Source organism: Hylobates moloch, unplaced genomic scaffold (genome assembly GCF_009828535.3).
Source record: "Hylobates moloch isolate HMO894 unplaced genomic scaffold, HMol_V3 SCAFFOLD_2, whole genome shotgun sequence".
Lineage (NCBI taxonomy): Eukaryota > Metazoa > Chordata > Mammalia > Primates > Hylobatidae > Hylobates > Hylobates moloch.
The window spans coordinates 61,183,527-61,198,379 of record NW_026652277.1 but is presented as its reverse complement, the minus strand read 5'-3'; the positions used below and the strand labels follow the sequence as shown (position 1 = coordinate 61,198,379).

The window sequence follows — 14,853 nt, the reverse complement described above, 5'->3', positions numbered from 1 at the left end:
TTTTGTGCTGCTTAACCAGAATACCACAGAAGTAGGTAATTTATAAAGAACAGAAATTTATTTCCTCCCTGTTTTGGAAGCTGGGAAGGCCAATATAAAGGCATTTGCAGGTTTGGTGTCAAGGACTTCCAAGATGGTGCCTTGAACTCCATGTCCTCTAGAAGGGAGGAACACTTCCTCACCTGGCAGAAGAGTGGAAGAGAGCAAACCCACTCCCTCCAGCCCCTTTTAGTAAGGCTCTAACCCATGAAGCTCCGCCCTTATTACCTAAACACTTCCTGGTAGGCCCACCTCCCAACACTGTTGCATCGGGGATTAAGTTTCATCATGAGTTTTGGAAGGAACAAAAACATTTAAAAAACCATAGCATAAATGAAATAAACTTGTAGAGTATGGCAAATAACTTTAAACAAAACGACCTTAAACTGCCAGTGGAATAATGTACTCTTTAGAATAGTTACTTTCAGACATTGTATGTTTATTCCAAAGACTACCATTATTCAAAACACTCTTGGATCTGAGTTTGGAGTCTGGGTCATATATTCTAAAAATGTGGTTCAGGTTTTTCGTGTGTGTGTGACTGGATATGGTTTTTTAAATGGCCATAAATCATTTAGTGACAAGTATAGTGAATAAGATGGGTAGTCAAACTTGAAAAAAGCAGGTTATTAAAAAAAGCAATGAGGCAGTCAGACCTAGTTTCTTGTTCATTTATAAAGTATATCTGAAAGAAATTCATGGTGTTTTACTAAATCAAATGTTTCTGAGTAACAGCAGACTCTAAACTAAGTACTTATACAGTATAAATAACTTCTTTGTATGGTTACTTTGAAGGCACTATGAAGCATAGAAGATTCCAGTACAGTTTAAAAAATTATGTCCTATTATGTTTACATGTGGTATATAGCAACCGTCATTGTTGTTAGAATTTATCTTCAATATTTTTAACTTCTTGGAGGCAGTAATAATTAAGAACACAGATTCCTAAGCCAGAATGCTGGCTATAAATCCTGGCCCTGCTCCTTACTGTCTAACCTTGGGCAAGTCATTATAACCTTGGGCAAGTAATGTATTCCAATTTTTTTTATCTATAAGAGAGTCATAAATAATAGTACGTACCTATAAAATTGTGCCATTTCGATGTGTAGAACAGTGCTGATAAATGTTAGCCATTACTATTAGTATCATTATTTCACTCAATGTCTTTGTTGATGAAAATATCTAGATAATTGGTAAGTTGGTGCATTTACTAAAAAGAATGAATAAGCTAGAACTATTGTAAGATATCCACTGTATTTTTTAAGTGGAAGTAGTTATAATATGACCCCATTTCTTTCTTTTTAAAAAGTATGTAGGGCATATGTGCAGAGAGAGATTCACCAAACTGTTTATTGTGGTTACCTCTGGGGAGTGGGATTGGAATGGTGGTTGAGATTCTTGGGAGAATGTCTTTGATATAAATATTAAACATTAGGCAATTCATTTAATGTTAAATTTATTTATTCAGCAAATATTCATTGAGCTCCTACTGCATATCAGGGACTGGTGAAGAAATAGCTAAGTTGCTAGGAATTACTCTTTCCCTTGAGTAAGTTTGAAACTACATAGAGGTGATTATATTGCTATCCAGATTCTTAGCATTCTACTTTAGTTTTATTTTCTGTACTTTTATTTTTTGAATGGTGCTCAATATAAATATTTTTAGTATCTCCATTAATGTTTAAGAAAAGTATAATTTTTCCTTTGTGAATGTAAATGGTCTGGTAATTTTAAAATATAAACCTGGGTTTGTTGTTTTCAGATTATAAAAATAATAAATATTTGTTATGGAAAACTCTCAGGAGAATTTGATGCTTGATACTCTTAACACCGAGAGACCTTTCTCTTGGGATATAGATGGGATTAATAGGCTATGGTTATTATCTATTGCTTTTAAGCAAGGTACGTAAAGATCCTTGCACCCCTTTCTAGAATTTGGGTTGTGACAAAGAGAACTTTGTATTAGTATTACTATAAATTAAATAGATAACTATTAATACCTATAAATTATCTTGAAAGTCTGTTTAGAAATTGTCCTTGCTCTTTCTGTTCTTGTAAAAGTTAGAAGCCTATTACTCTTCTTTTATTTGGGTAAAAGAATATGGTTAGTGTCATGAGTCCAATATTTCTGCTCTGGAGAAGTGATTAGAGAAGCAGAATACTGTATACCTCATCTTTACCCAAACAGTTACTCAGATGTTCCTGCAAGGGCATGGTTGCAGGCTGCCAGCAAAACCCCATCAGCACCTCAGGCTCTTCGGACAGTTAAAGAATGCCATCTTCGGTGGAGCAGTGCAGGTAACGCCTGGGTAATACCTGGGTAATACTTTATTTAATATGGACTAAAAGGGACGTGAATGAAATCCTTTGACTCATCTCCATCTCTTGATATCCCGCAATTTCTATTTTACTGTAAACAAACTAATCAAGGCAAGGGGAGGCATTCCCAATTTCATGGGGGCTAGAGCAATATTTAATATAGGAAATTAAGCAGTCTGGAAAATTATAAATAAAAAAGTATAGATTAATGAAAAGTATAGTTTACTGGAAATACTGAATTTCATATATCCTCGTGTGCATATATGCATATGCATAGACCTATTTTCTACATTTGTGTGTATTTGTCATCTTTAGAGATATTTTGTCTACATTCAGAAACTGGAATCCTACATTTGGTATTGGAAATGTAATAATACATGATTTCTTATACGAATATTTGATTATCAGCAATATTTATTAAGGCCTTTTTCAATGTTATATGAGAGGTACCTGTACCTAACTTAATGGACGTAAAGCTAAACATTTTATAAATTAGAATTTGGGTATATTAATGTTTTCCATTGATTTATAATTTGAGGTGATTTTTTTTTATTTCCACTTGCTCTCTGGTTGGCAACGACAATAAATGTAAACATGTTTTTTCTTTATAAAAATACAATATGCCAGTTTGAAGCTGCAGTGAGCTATGATTATGTCATATCACTGTGCTCCAGCCTGGGTGACAGAGTGACATTTTCTCAAAAACACAAAACAAAACAATATGCTCATTACAACAATTTGGAGATTGCAGAAATGTTCAAATAAGAAAATAGCCCTGTGGATCCTGTCATGCAGAGATAACACTATCCTAGCTGACTGTTGTATTCCAGCTTTATGTACTTCCATCTAATTTTTCTTTTTTACCAAGTTGAGATTATGCTGTAGATTCAATTTTGTGCCCTGCTTTTTTCCCTTAAAGTATATTGTGAAAATTTTCTTATGTCTGTTATTTTTTAATGCAATTATGCCCATCATTTCTTGATTCTATAATGTTTGAAAAGTACAAATGAAGTTTCAGCTATTGGCCGGGCGTGGTGGCTTGCACCTGTAATCCCAGCACTTTGGGAGGCTGAGGCAGGTGAATCGCTTGAGGTCAGGAGTTCAAGACCAGCATGGCCAAAATGGTGAAAGCCCTTCTCTACTAAAAATACAGAAAAAATTAGCTGGGCATGGTGGCGGGCGCCTGTAGTCCCAGCTTTTTACAGTTACAAAAGACCTCTAATCTAAGAAAATTTGTTATAACATTTTCTCCAGAAATTCTATTTCCTCATGCTTGTGTGTGTTAGATGAAGCACTATCTTACAAGCTGTTGTAAGGAGCCAATAATATAAAATCTGTGAAAGGGCTTCGTGAACTATAAAACACACAAATGTTAATACTTATTATTCAAGGAGCTCCAGGAAAGAAAAAAGGCGAAAGCAACTTTCGATTACTTCAAGTTGTGGTCAGTTTTCTTTTTAGAACAAATGGAAATTGGGTATGAGAATCTTTCTGTAAGAAATGCAAAAATAACTCCTTTGACTTTCACATCTTCCTGCTGAAAAGGCACACATTTTAAAACTAATCATTTCTTTAGTTCTTAGGGCAAGAGGGAATAGAATTCTTTTTGTACTGTTTTAATTTTCAACAAGGCATGTTTATGGTACCTATCCTTTAGAGGGAAGAAAAAGAGCAAGGGAAAAATGGTATATCTATCCACCACCACCTGCTATTTTTAGATTGGCTAGGAAGTCCTATTTGGCTGCCTTTGCCCATCTCATTTGGCAACTCTTGAGCCTGCATCATTCAGAAGATATAAGAAGCTTAGAAGGTAGAAAAGTGGATTTCTTTGATTTTTCAGACGACATTGCTGAAAAACATATCACCACAGACAATTTGAAGGACATTGACTGTAAGTAAAACAATAAATATTTTCATTTAGTGTGATGGGCATATGCCACACAAAAGACATGATGTGTTTTCACCTTTCTGCCTTAATAAGGGGTGAGGAAGCGATGAACCTTCTGTCCTGATTTGATTTTCATCCATTGTTAAAAGAAATACTAATCTAGAAAAAGGTGCAAATACAGTGCACACACACAAGTATATATATGCTCATATATTTTTATAGTATTTTAGAATACTTGGAAAAGAAAGAGAAACAATATGAATGCCAAGAGAAGAACACACAGAAGCAATCCTGGAAATGACAGATTTTAAGATTAATGCACTAAGTTAGATGAATTTTAATGGTAAAGAAGTAGAAAGTTAATAGAGAAATTGAATTTTCTATTTACTTGGATAAAAGGACTTAGTATCATACCCATGGATCATTTTAAATGAGCACACATGTGGGCATTTTACAAATAATACAATTTAACCAATTTTATTGGTAGTTTCTATAAAGTGTTCTGAAATATTTCTGTTGTTGGGTACAGTAATTTGCCAAAATCTCCATTAAAAGTCAGGTTATATGTGTTACGTAGTTTTTCTTTTGCCTCTATTAATTACCCTTCTAGCTTCCTTCACTAACTTTTCTTAGCTATTATTAAATTATCATTCTCTCATAACTAAAAAATTTTATTAAATGGGTCAATAAATGTCAAATTCTCAATAAGAAAAAAGAAAATATTTATTTTCTATTATAATTACAATAATTGTTTGTACCTGGTATTTTTAATACGTGTAAAAATTGTAATAAAATTATATTAGAAAATTTATTTAAAGCCAGCCCTATTTCAAGCCATATAATTATTTTACATAACTGTATATTTAAGATGAAATTTATTTTTTCATACCTGTTCCAAAGTTGGTATTTTTCTTGTCCAAAAGAGTTTGAGAGACACTTGCATTGTAAGCTTTGTCTTGTGTGTAGTGGTAATGTAAAACAATTTTGCTACTAGGAAAAGGTATGGTTATAGTGCTCTATTTAATTTTGTGATTGTGAAATCAGTGATATATTATATAAAGGAGTATCCACCCCAAATGATTTACATTTAAAAATAATTTTTTTACGGGTCTAACCTGCTTGTAAAGAAAGGTCAGGGAGCATTTGTAAAGTGCTTTATTGTTTACAAAGGACCTTTACAGGCTTTATTATTTAATCCTAACAATAACACTGTGAGGTGTGAATAGTACTATTCCCTTTTACAGGTGAGAAAACTGAGGCTCACAGAGGTCACAGTTTGTGTATGATAAAGCCACGATTTCAATTAGAGACTGAGTCACTGGAAAGGATTCTGTAGAAACGATGCCTACACGGGATGGCATCTTGTAAAAGATTGATTATTACACATTGTATGTCTGTATCAAAATATCTCAGGTACCCCATAAATACATACACCTACTATGTACCCAAAACATTAAAAATAAAATATTAAAAAAAATAGGTTCTACAGGGCTCTTTCAAATCCACATTTCTGTGATTTCTGTAATTTTAGAGAGGCAGTATGTATGGTACAGTGGGAAGCCAGACCTGGATTTACTGTATCCTGGCCTTGAGCAAGTAATTCAGCTTTTCTGAACCTCAGTTCTTCATCAGGGACAATTTTTAGTAACTTGCAGTTTTATTGAAAAGATGAAATGAGATAACGTAGAAAAGTGCAATGCTCTTAACTGCTTAGTGGTAGAGCTATTGTTAATATGTATAATTCCAAATACAGCAATCCTTTTAATATTCCACAGTTGCTGCAGAGCCCATTAGAGTCATGCCTTTGAAGGGGAATATAATAATACTAATCAATAACTGGTTTTGGTGAATTAGGAAAACGAACAGGGAATTTGTTGAAGATGTTAAAAGTAGAGGAGAGAATTGGATAAAATTGAACCTGTAGTGATAATTTGAAATGAAAACCAAAATACAAATTAAAAGCAATGCAGATGGAAGGAAGGCCATCGCAGGAGTAAGAAATATGTCAGGACCTAGCCAAGTGGAAGGAAAGAGTGAGAACCACTTGGCTAAATCCTGGGCACACAATTTCAGGACTGGTCATATATTAGGGCAGCCTCCAGCAATCTCTGTGGTTCATGGACATGGAAAATTTCAGCAGTGGAGTGGAATGGCTTTAGCGTCTGATAGACCTAGGTTAAAATTTGTGCTGTGCCACTTGCTAGCTATCTAATCTTAGACGAGTTATTTAACATCCTTCTGTCTCTTCTATAAAATGAGAGTGATAATTCTACCTCATGGAGTTGCTTTGAAGATTCAATAAGGCATCTATGTAAAGTGTTAACTTGTTTTTCTGTTTGTTGCCTCCTCTTCTGCCAACAATATAAGATTTGTATGAGTAGGGTCTTTATCTCTCTCCCTGTTGTATAAAATATAATAGTAAACCCTTGAATATTTTTTGAATGACTGAACAAATGAACTCATCAAAGCTATCTGTATATAGTAAGGCCATATGACATTTATAAGATTTTTGTCGTGAGCCATCCTTGTCTAAATTTCTATTATATTTATTGTTCAACCATTCAAATAACATTTAACCATATGGTGTTTTACGTCATCCATTTTATTTTATTTTTCTGATTGTACTGTTAAGTTAATGAAGGGTAGAGGGGTATTTTGCCCATTGTCATCCAGTCTGGTGCTATGCTTGGAGTATCACCAGACTGAAATAAGAATATATGTTGTGAATTATTGGGCCATATAATGAGAAAGTTATACTTGATAATGGTGATTGGTGAATGGAATTTATACTTGCTAATGGTATGATTTGGCTGAAGATGAAAATATATTTTCTTCAATTGCTATTTGTCGATGAAAGGCTGAAAGACATGATATAAATGGACAGGAAAAAGACAGAAATATCTATTTGACAACATATATATATATTCTAATCCCAGAACAAAGGGTACGTGTTGCTGGGTATTTTGAGATTATCTTTGACTAACATGATCTCTCTTGCTTCTGGGCCTTTGCGCATGTCTTTGTCTAGAAAATTGCCCTTACATCTTTCCCTTCACTCGACAATTCCTACTCATCTTTCAGTTATCAGTTCAATGTCACTTTCTCTGCGGTACCATCCTAAGTCTGGATGAAGTGTCTCTCCTCTGGGTTCCCATAGGACCATATATACTTTTGCTGTTGTATTAGGTTGGTACAAAAGTAACTGTGGTTTTTAATACATATAAAATTATATTGTAATTGCCTATTTATTTGTTTGTGTCTCCTACTAGATGATCACTCCACAAGGGCAGGAGTTGTATATGCCTTCCATTATACTCTAATACAGTACAATAAATATCTAACACAGCTCAATAAATGTTTCTGGAATCAATGAATGAAAAATGCCTATTAATAAATGGAAGAAAAAAGCCCTCAAAATAATAGCTGTCATTTACTGGATGTCTGTTAAATGGCTGGGCTTTTATAGATGTTAATATTTAATCTTTGCACCAGTCCAGATGGGGCAATTGAGGTTCAAAGGACTTAACTTGGTCAGAGTGATAATGCTGAGATTTGAACCAGGATCTCTCTGGATCCAAAGCCTCTGATGTTTCTAATTGGTGATACTGCCTCTTTCATACCTTACATTTGTATACACTGCTACAGGGCACAAAACATCATTATTCCTTATAACAGCTTTGTGAAGCTAGGTATTATTTCCCATTTTATATTTAGTAAGTGGCAAAGCTATGACTTTCAAATTTGATATTCTGGTTCAAGTTGCATTCCCTTTCCGTGATAACACAGCTGTCTCATTCTAAAGGATTTAAAGGTGTAGCCCTTTACAAAAATCCCTGAGAGATGATAAAAATTTAGAAAATAAGAAGTTTTTGATTCATACATAACAGAAACAGTTCCAGAGAGGTGTATTTTAGCAGGGCTAGAGTAAATTCCAAATTTTCTTTGTAATTTTTCCTCGAGAAAAGACAAATTAATCAAATTGGGAATAATTGCTGTTAATACTGTCAAGTTCTTTCTTCTCTTCGATGTCTGATTATTTCTTGGCCTCATATTACTATGAGCTCGGAATCGATAGAATCCCTACTGAAGAAACTATTGCTGATGGGACAGCCTGGTGCTCTTGGGTGAAATTCAGGCAGTTCCTTCCTACCAGTGGCCCTCCTTGTTGCAGTTTGTTTTTCAGTTACTTTGCTTATCCTATACCCCTCAAATTTTGGCTTGTGCTGGGAGGGAGCTTAGTGGGTTTGCCCTAGAGTTCATTGACTTTGGCCATCCTTGGCCTATGACTTTACTTTGCTCTTTAGCCTCCTGCCAAAAACTACTTCTGTTGAGAGGTAAAGGGGTAGAGATGAGGTAGTGGGGAGTGTTGTATTTTTGACCAAAAGAGGCAGAGGGCCAGAACTAAGGAAAGCAATTCACTACAACTTCTTCCTGAAAATGGGGAAGTCTCTCACACATGCAGAGAAAAAAAAAATTAGTGTGAAAAGCAATTCAAATGTATTTTCTTAGTACTACCATAGTGTTTGGCAGCTGCTTTGACATACAGGTCACTGAACTGTAGGGCAATGCAAATACAGAATCTCAAAAAGGAAAGAGTTTTTTTTTTTAATTTTCAAAAACATTTTTTAAAGCTAGAAAGATTATAGTTTCTTAAACCACAATTAACCAAAGTTCTATTATAATCTCTTAAAAGTGTTAGATTTAAATGCAAGACTTAAAACCAATTGCAAATTTGAAAATAAATTGCTCTAAAACAAATATTATTCAAATGTATATCTTGATTATTGGTTATTTTGTTCTGCACTGTGCTGTTCTGTAAATGTTTGATGAAGCCATAGTTCATTATTTACTTTTCTTTGATCTCCCTGCCAGCTAAATATATTTGTGTTTCTGTTTTCCTTGTGACTTTGCATTTGTACTATCTGCCATTGGAATGTTGAATCTACGAGTCTGATTCTTTGTAGGGGAGAAAGAGAGAGCAATGTGGATAACCTAGGCCTAAATAGGTTGTGGCTGAATAAAAGGAAATACTGGGCTAGCTCTTTTTAAATTGGGGTATAGTTTATATAAAGTCTGTGCCTCTTAAACAAACTTTTTTTTTGAGCTGGGGGTCTCACTCTGTTGCCCAGGCTAGAGTGCGCTGATATGATCATAGCTCACTGCGCCTTGACTCTTGGGCTCAAGTGATCCTTCCACTTCAGCCTCCTGAGTCGCTGGGACTACATGCCTGGCTAATTTTTAAAAATTTTTGTAGAGATAGGGTCTTGCTATGTTGCCTAGGTTGGTCCAAAACTCCTGGCCTCAAGCAATCCTCCTGCCTTGGCCTCCCATAGTGTTGGGATTATGGGTGTGAGCCACTGCATATGGCCTTTTTGAACAATCTTTTTTTTTTTTTTTTGAGATGAAGTTTTGCTCTTGTTGTCCAGGCTGGGGTGCAGTGGCATAATCTCGGCTCGCTGCAACCCCTGCCTCCTGGGTTCAAGTGATTCTCCTGCCTCAGCCACCCGAGTAGCTGGGATTACAGGCGAGTGCCACCACATCTGGTTAATTTTTGTATTTTTAGTAGAGACGGGGTTTCACCATGTTAGTCAGGCTGGTCTCGAACTCCTGACCTCAGGTGATCTGCCAGCCTTGGCCTCCCAAAGTGTTGGGATTACAGGCGTGAGCCACCAATGTTTGTTCAACAAACATTTTAAAGTATATATACATCCATCTTACCACTGCCGAGATCAAAATACAGACCATTTTTGGTACCATCAGAATCTCAGGTGTGCTCTCTCTCTCTTAGGCATTACCTACTCCCAAGGATAACCACTAGTCTGATTTTCATCACCATACATTAGTTTTGTCAGGGCAACCTTTTTTTTTTTTTTTTTTTTTTGAGGCAATGTCTTGCTCTGTCATCCAGGCTAGAGTGGTGGGATCACCGCTCACTGCAACCTGCAACCTGCAACTTCTGCCTCTCAGTTTCAAGTGATCCTCCAACCTTAGCCTCCCAAGTAGCTGAGACTACAGGTGTACGCCACCACACCCAGCTAATTTTTTGCATTTTTTGTAGAGATGAGGGGATCTTGCCATATTGCCCGCTGGTCTCAAATTCCTGGGCTCAAGTGATCTGCCTGCCTTGGCTTCCCAAAGTGTTGGGATTACAGGTATGTGCCATTACTCAGCCTGGGACAGCCATTTTTAGCAGTGCTTTTTACATAAAACATCATGGATGGGAGTGACTGATTCAAAGTTTGAGGATTAGGAATAAGTTCAGTCTTTTGTCATGACATATATGACAGTTGTGATGTGTTTGCTGCATCCCAAAGATAGACATTCCCAACTGGTTCCATTGAGTTACACATTTGTTAGAGGGCAGCCTTTGGCTGACCCTGCCAGTTGCCTATACAATACATATTCTCTTTTTCTTTCTTACTAAAGAGAACCATTATTTTTTTCAGGGCAGGCACATACATAGATAAAATATTTACCTCCCCAGATTCCCTTACAAATAAAAGTAGCCATGTGACCAATTCTGGCTAATGAGATGAAAGGAAAAAATTTGGGAGAGTAGTCCTTAAAAAAACCTTACAAGAATTAGACTTCTTACTTTTCTGCCTTTCTATGGAATGTGGACAGAGGCCAAAGGTACATTCTCAATCTTGTATCCCTGAGGACAAAAAAACCCAAAAAACAAAAAAACAAAAAGAAAAACAAAACAAAACAGACTTGAAAGATGACAGAGCAGGTAAAAGGAAGGAAATCATTTCCCTGATAACACTCTTGACAGGCTGCACTGGCTTTGGTCCACCTATTTCTGAGTTTCTTGCTACACGAGAAAATTACTTTCTTGTTAAGCTGCTGTTTATAGGATTTTCTGTTATTTGCAGCTATTTGCATTTCTCTCATATATTTCCCAAATTTTGATTGGGACCCTTAGAGATCATGGACACTGAAAAGATTATGTTATTAAAACCAGTTTTCTCAACATCTCCAAGTCACTTTATCCTTATTTTATATACTAACAACCCCAAAAGCACTGATTGAAAAACATTTAGCTTCTATTGTTTCTTTGGACAGTTATTTACAACTACTTTAAGCTAGAATGATAATTGTTAACCTCCCTAAGTTCCCACAGAATGATTTGTTTCTGAATGCTTCTCTTTTTCTAAAAGTACAGCATTTAATTTAATTTTCTTAATGAATAAAATTAGTTTTTTTTTTTTAGAGTGGATATTACCCTTTCCAAATGTCTCAATGCAGATGCTGTAAGAATAGAAATGGGAACCAGCTGTTTAAGGATTTCAGATCTCACAAATAACCCTTATAAGTCTGTCATTGGATTAGGCTACAGGTCAAAGAATCAGAAGACTTTCTCATTTATTTATTTTATATGTTTGTGTTTGTCTCCCCTTCACTATTGTTTCTTAGAGTCTAGGAAACTGAGTGGCACCTGGAAGATACTTACTTGTTGACTGACTGAATGAATGACTTTACTAGTGTAAACAGTAACACAGTGGACTCCTGTGTATCAGTCAGTATAGGTTAGGTGATGCTACAGTAACAAACTGAAAAGTCTTAGTGGCTCCATACAACAAAAGTTGATTTCTCTATTACATTATATTCCAATGTTGATCACTTTGGGGGGCTCTGTTTATTACAGTTACTTAGTCACTCAAAATGAAGGAGTCTTTACCTTATCAGACGTGTCTACAATTGACAAGGCGGGAAAGGGGATATTGTGACTTCGTACATTGGTTTTTAAAGACTTCTTGATGAAAGCGATGTACAACACTTTCATATTTTATTGGCTAAAGTCAATGGCCAATCTCCAGGTAATAGGGAAATGAAATATCACCCTGCTCCCAAATGAAGGAGAAGTAGAACATTTAAGTAGCTGTAATGATTAAATATGATCATTACAAAATTAGAGAAACTGATTTGCAAATTCTGTTTCTGGCGACATAGTGGGCTAGAAATCTGGTTTGTTCATTCTATTAAAAAGCAATTAAAAATACTGGTTTGAATGTAAAACAATTCTGAAATGCTTCCACAAGCACAAAAGAAAATGAGGACATTTACATCAGAGAATGAGTGAAGATGAACCTACAGATGTGACTGCAATGGAAACTGACTTTTAAACCTTGGTGCTAAGTGGAGTGGGAGGGTGGGGCAGCAGTTCCGGTATGGAACCCAAAAATCTGCATTAAAAAATACTATCAGGTTTGTGAATAGCAGCATTCTCTTGCATCCATTTCTCAGTAAGTTTCAGAAATTCAAGAGCTAGGAAAAGCCTGGAAAAGGTCAACCTTTAAAAATAAGTTGTCTTGGCTGGGTGTGGTGGCTCACGCCTATTATCCCAGCACTTTGGGATGCCAAGGTGGGTGGATCACTTGAGGCAAGGAGTTGGAGACCAGCCTGGCCAACACAGCAAAACCCCATCTCTACTAAAAATACAAAAATTAGCTGACCACAGTGGCACACTCCTGTACTCCCAGCTATTCAGGAGACTGAGGCAGAGAATTGCTTGAACCCAGGAGGTGAAGGTTGCAGTGAGCCGAGATCACACCACTGCACTCCAGTCTAGGCGACAGAGCGCAGCCTGGGCAACAGAGTGAGACTGTCTTAAAAAAAAAAAAAAGGAAAGAAGAAGAAAAAAAAAAGCTGTGTTTTGGCTCTAAAACGATTCAATGGAAAGATCTAAGACCAGAATCTAGATTCCTTGTTTTTATCTAGTAATTTAAGAAATATATTTCGTTGGTTTCCATAGTGCGGGGCTATTGATAAAGATATTTTAACAAACATCTGTTAATTTTAAAGTATTAAAATATTTTTTATTGCTTTGAGTAGGCACAATATACATACAGCACAAAATTCAAATCTATAAATGAATATAATTGAAAATTAGATTATTTTTTCATTCTCTGGTCCTAGTTCCCTTCCCAGAGGCAATCATTGCTACTAGCTTCTTAAGTTATCCTTCCAGAGATGTTTGAGCATGTGTGTTTGTGTGATTCTTTTTAAAAATCTCACAAATGGTAGCATACTAAGTTCCCTATTTCTTCATTTATTTAACTCTACTATCTTGAAGAGCATTCCACATTAATACATATAGATTTGCCTTATTCTTGGAAGGTTGCATATGATTCCATTATACAGATGTATCCCAATTGTTCTAATATTTTGATATTTCAGATAATGCTGCATAAATATCCTTCTACATATCTTTTTCATATGTGTCAATAGATGTATGAAATAAATTCCTAGAAGTGGAATTTCTGAGTCAAAGGCATGTACACTTGAAAATTTAATTTTAATAGTGCCAAATCACTCTCAACAGGGCTGGCACCAATTTTTGCTTCTACCAGCAAAGCATGAATGTTTCTTTTTCTCCTTGTTGCAAAAATATTTCTTTTAATTTTGCCTTTTGCCATGTGAAATTTTAAAATTTGTATGTATTTGAATTGATCAGTTTTTAATAGTTTCAATCTTTTGTGTAATACTTAGGAAGGTCTTCCCTACCCTGAGTCTATTAAAAAATTATTTCCTATTTCTAGCACTTTATGTTACATTTCTGTTTTTACATTTAAAACTTTTATGTACTAAAAATTTATTTTGATATGAAGGATATGACATTAAAATTTTGTATAGATGGCTGTTGTTGTTCCCAAACCATATACTTACTAATCCATCTTTTCCTCCACTGATGTGCAAAGCCACCTTTAGTCATATACTAAATTCCTTAGTATAGTTATGTCTATTGCTAGACTTTCTATTCTGTTTCATTCAGCAATTTATCACCCATTCAGTAGTACCACACTATTCTAATTGGTGAAGCTTCAAAATAAAAATAAAAATGATAGGCATAGTCTTCTCTTATTGTTTTTTATTTTTTAGAGCTTCCCAGCCTTATGGCTGTTTTTTTTCTTTTAATATGCACTTTAGATGCAGCTTGCTATTTTTCTAACAAAAATTATGTTGATATTTTTATTGGGATTGCATTACAGTTATAGCTTTAAAGAGAGAATTGCTGTCTTCATGATGTTGACTCTTTCTAATCATGAACCTAATATTTTGGTCCTTTTTTTGTTGTTGCTATTATAAATGGGATTTTATCTTCCTTTTTATTTTTATTTTTTGAGACAGGTGTCTTGCTCTGTTGCCCAGGCTGGAGTGCAGTGGTGTGATTGCAGCTTGCTCTAACCTCTGCCTCTTGGGCTCAAGCGATCCTCCCACCTCAATCTCCTGAGAAGCTGGGGCTAAAGGTGCATGCCACTATGCCCAGTGAATTTTTGTATTATTATTATTATTATTATTATTTTGGTAGAGATGGGGTTTCGCCATGTTGTCCAGGCTGGTTTAGAACTCCTGGACTTGAGGGATCCGCCTGCCTTGGCCTCCCAAAGTGCTGGGATTACAGGTGTGAGCCACAGTGCCTTCCTTTGGATTTTTAAATTGGTTGTTGATTGTATTAATACATATGAAGGCAATTAATGTTTGTATATTAACTTTGTAACCAGTCACATTGCTGAATTCTTTTAACTGCAATTGTGTTTTTTCCCTTTAAGTTTAAGCAACTGATAGATCATCTACACATTATGAAGTTTATCTCTTCCTTTGCT

The 14,853-nt window shown here is 35.5% G+C and overlaps 2 protein-coding genes across 5 annotated transcripts in view; both read left to right on the top strand.

The window, feature by feature from the left end:
* MOB1B (MOB kinase activator 1B) overlaps positions 1-14,853 on the top strand; it is a 376,190-nt gene that overhangs the window by 139,193 nt on the left and 222,144 nt on the right. The gene's annotated exons all lie outside the window — the stretch shown is intronic.
* Positions 4,148-14,853, top strand: part of SLC4A4 (solute carrier family 4 member 4) — a 491,091-nt gene continuing 480,385 nt past the window's right edge. For all 4 annotated transcript variants that reach the window (XM_058434021.1, XM_032150489.2, XM_058434009.1 and 1 more), the window contains exon 1: positions 4,148-4,249. The gene's annotated coding sequence lies outside the window, so the exon portion shown is untranslated. The remainder of the gene's footprint in view (positions 4,250-14,853) is intronic.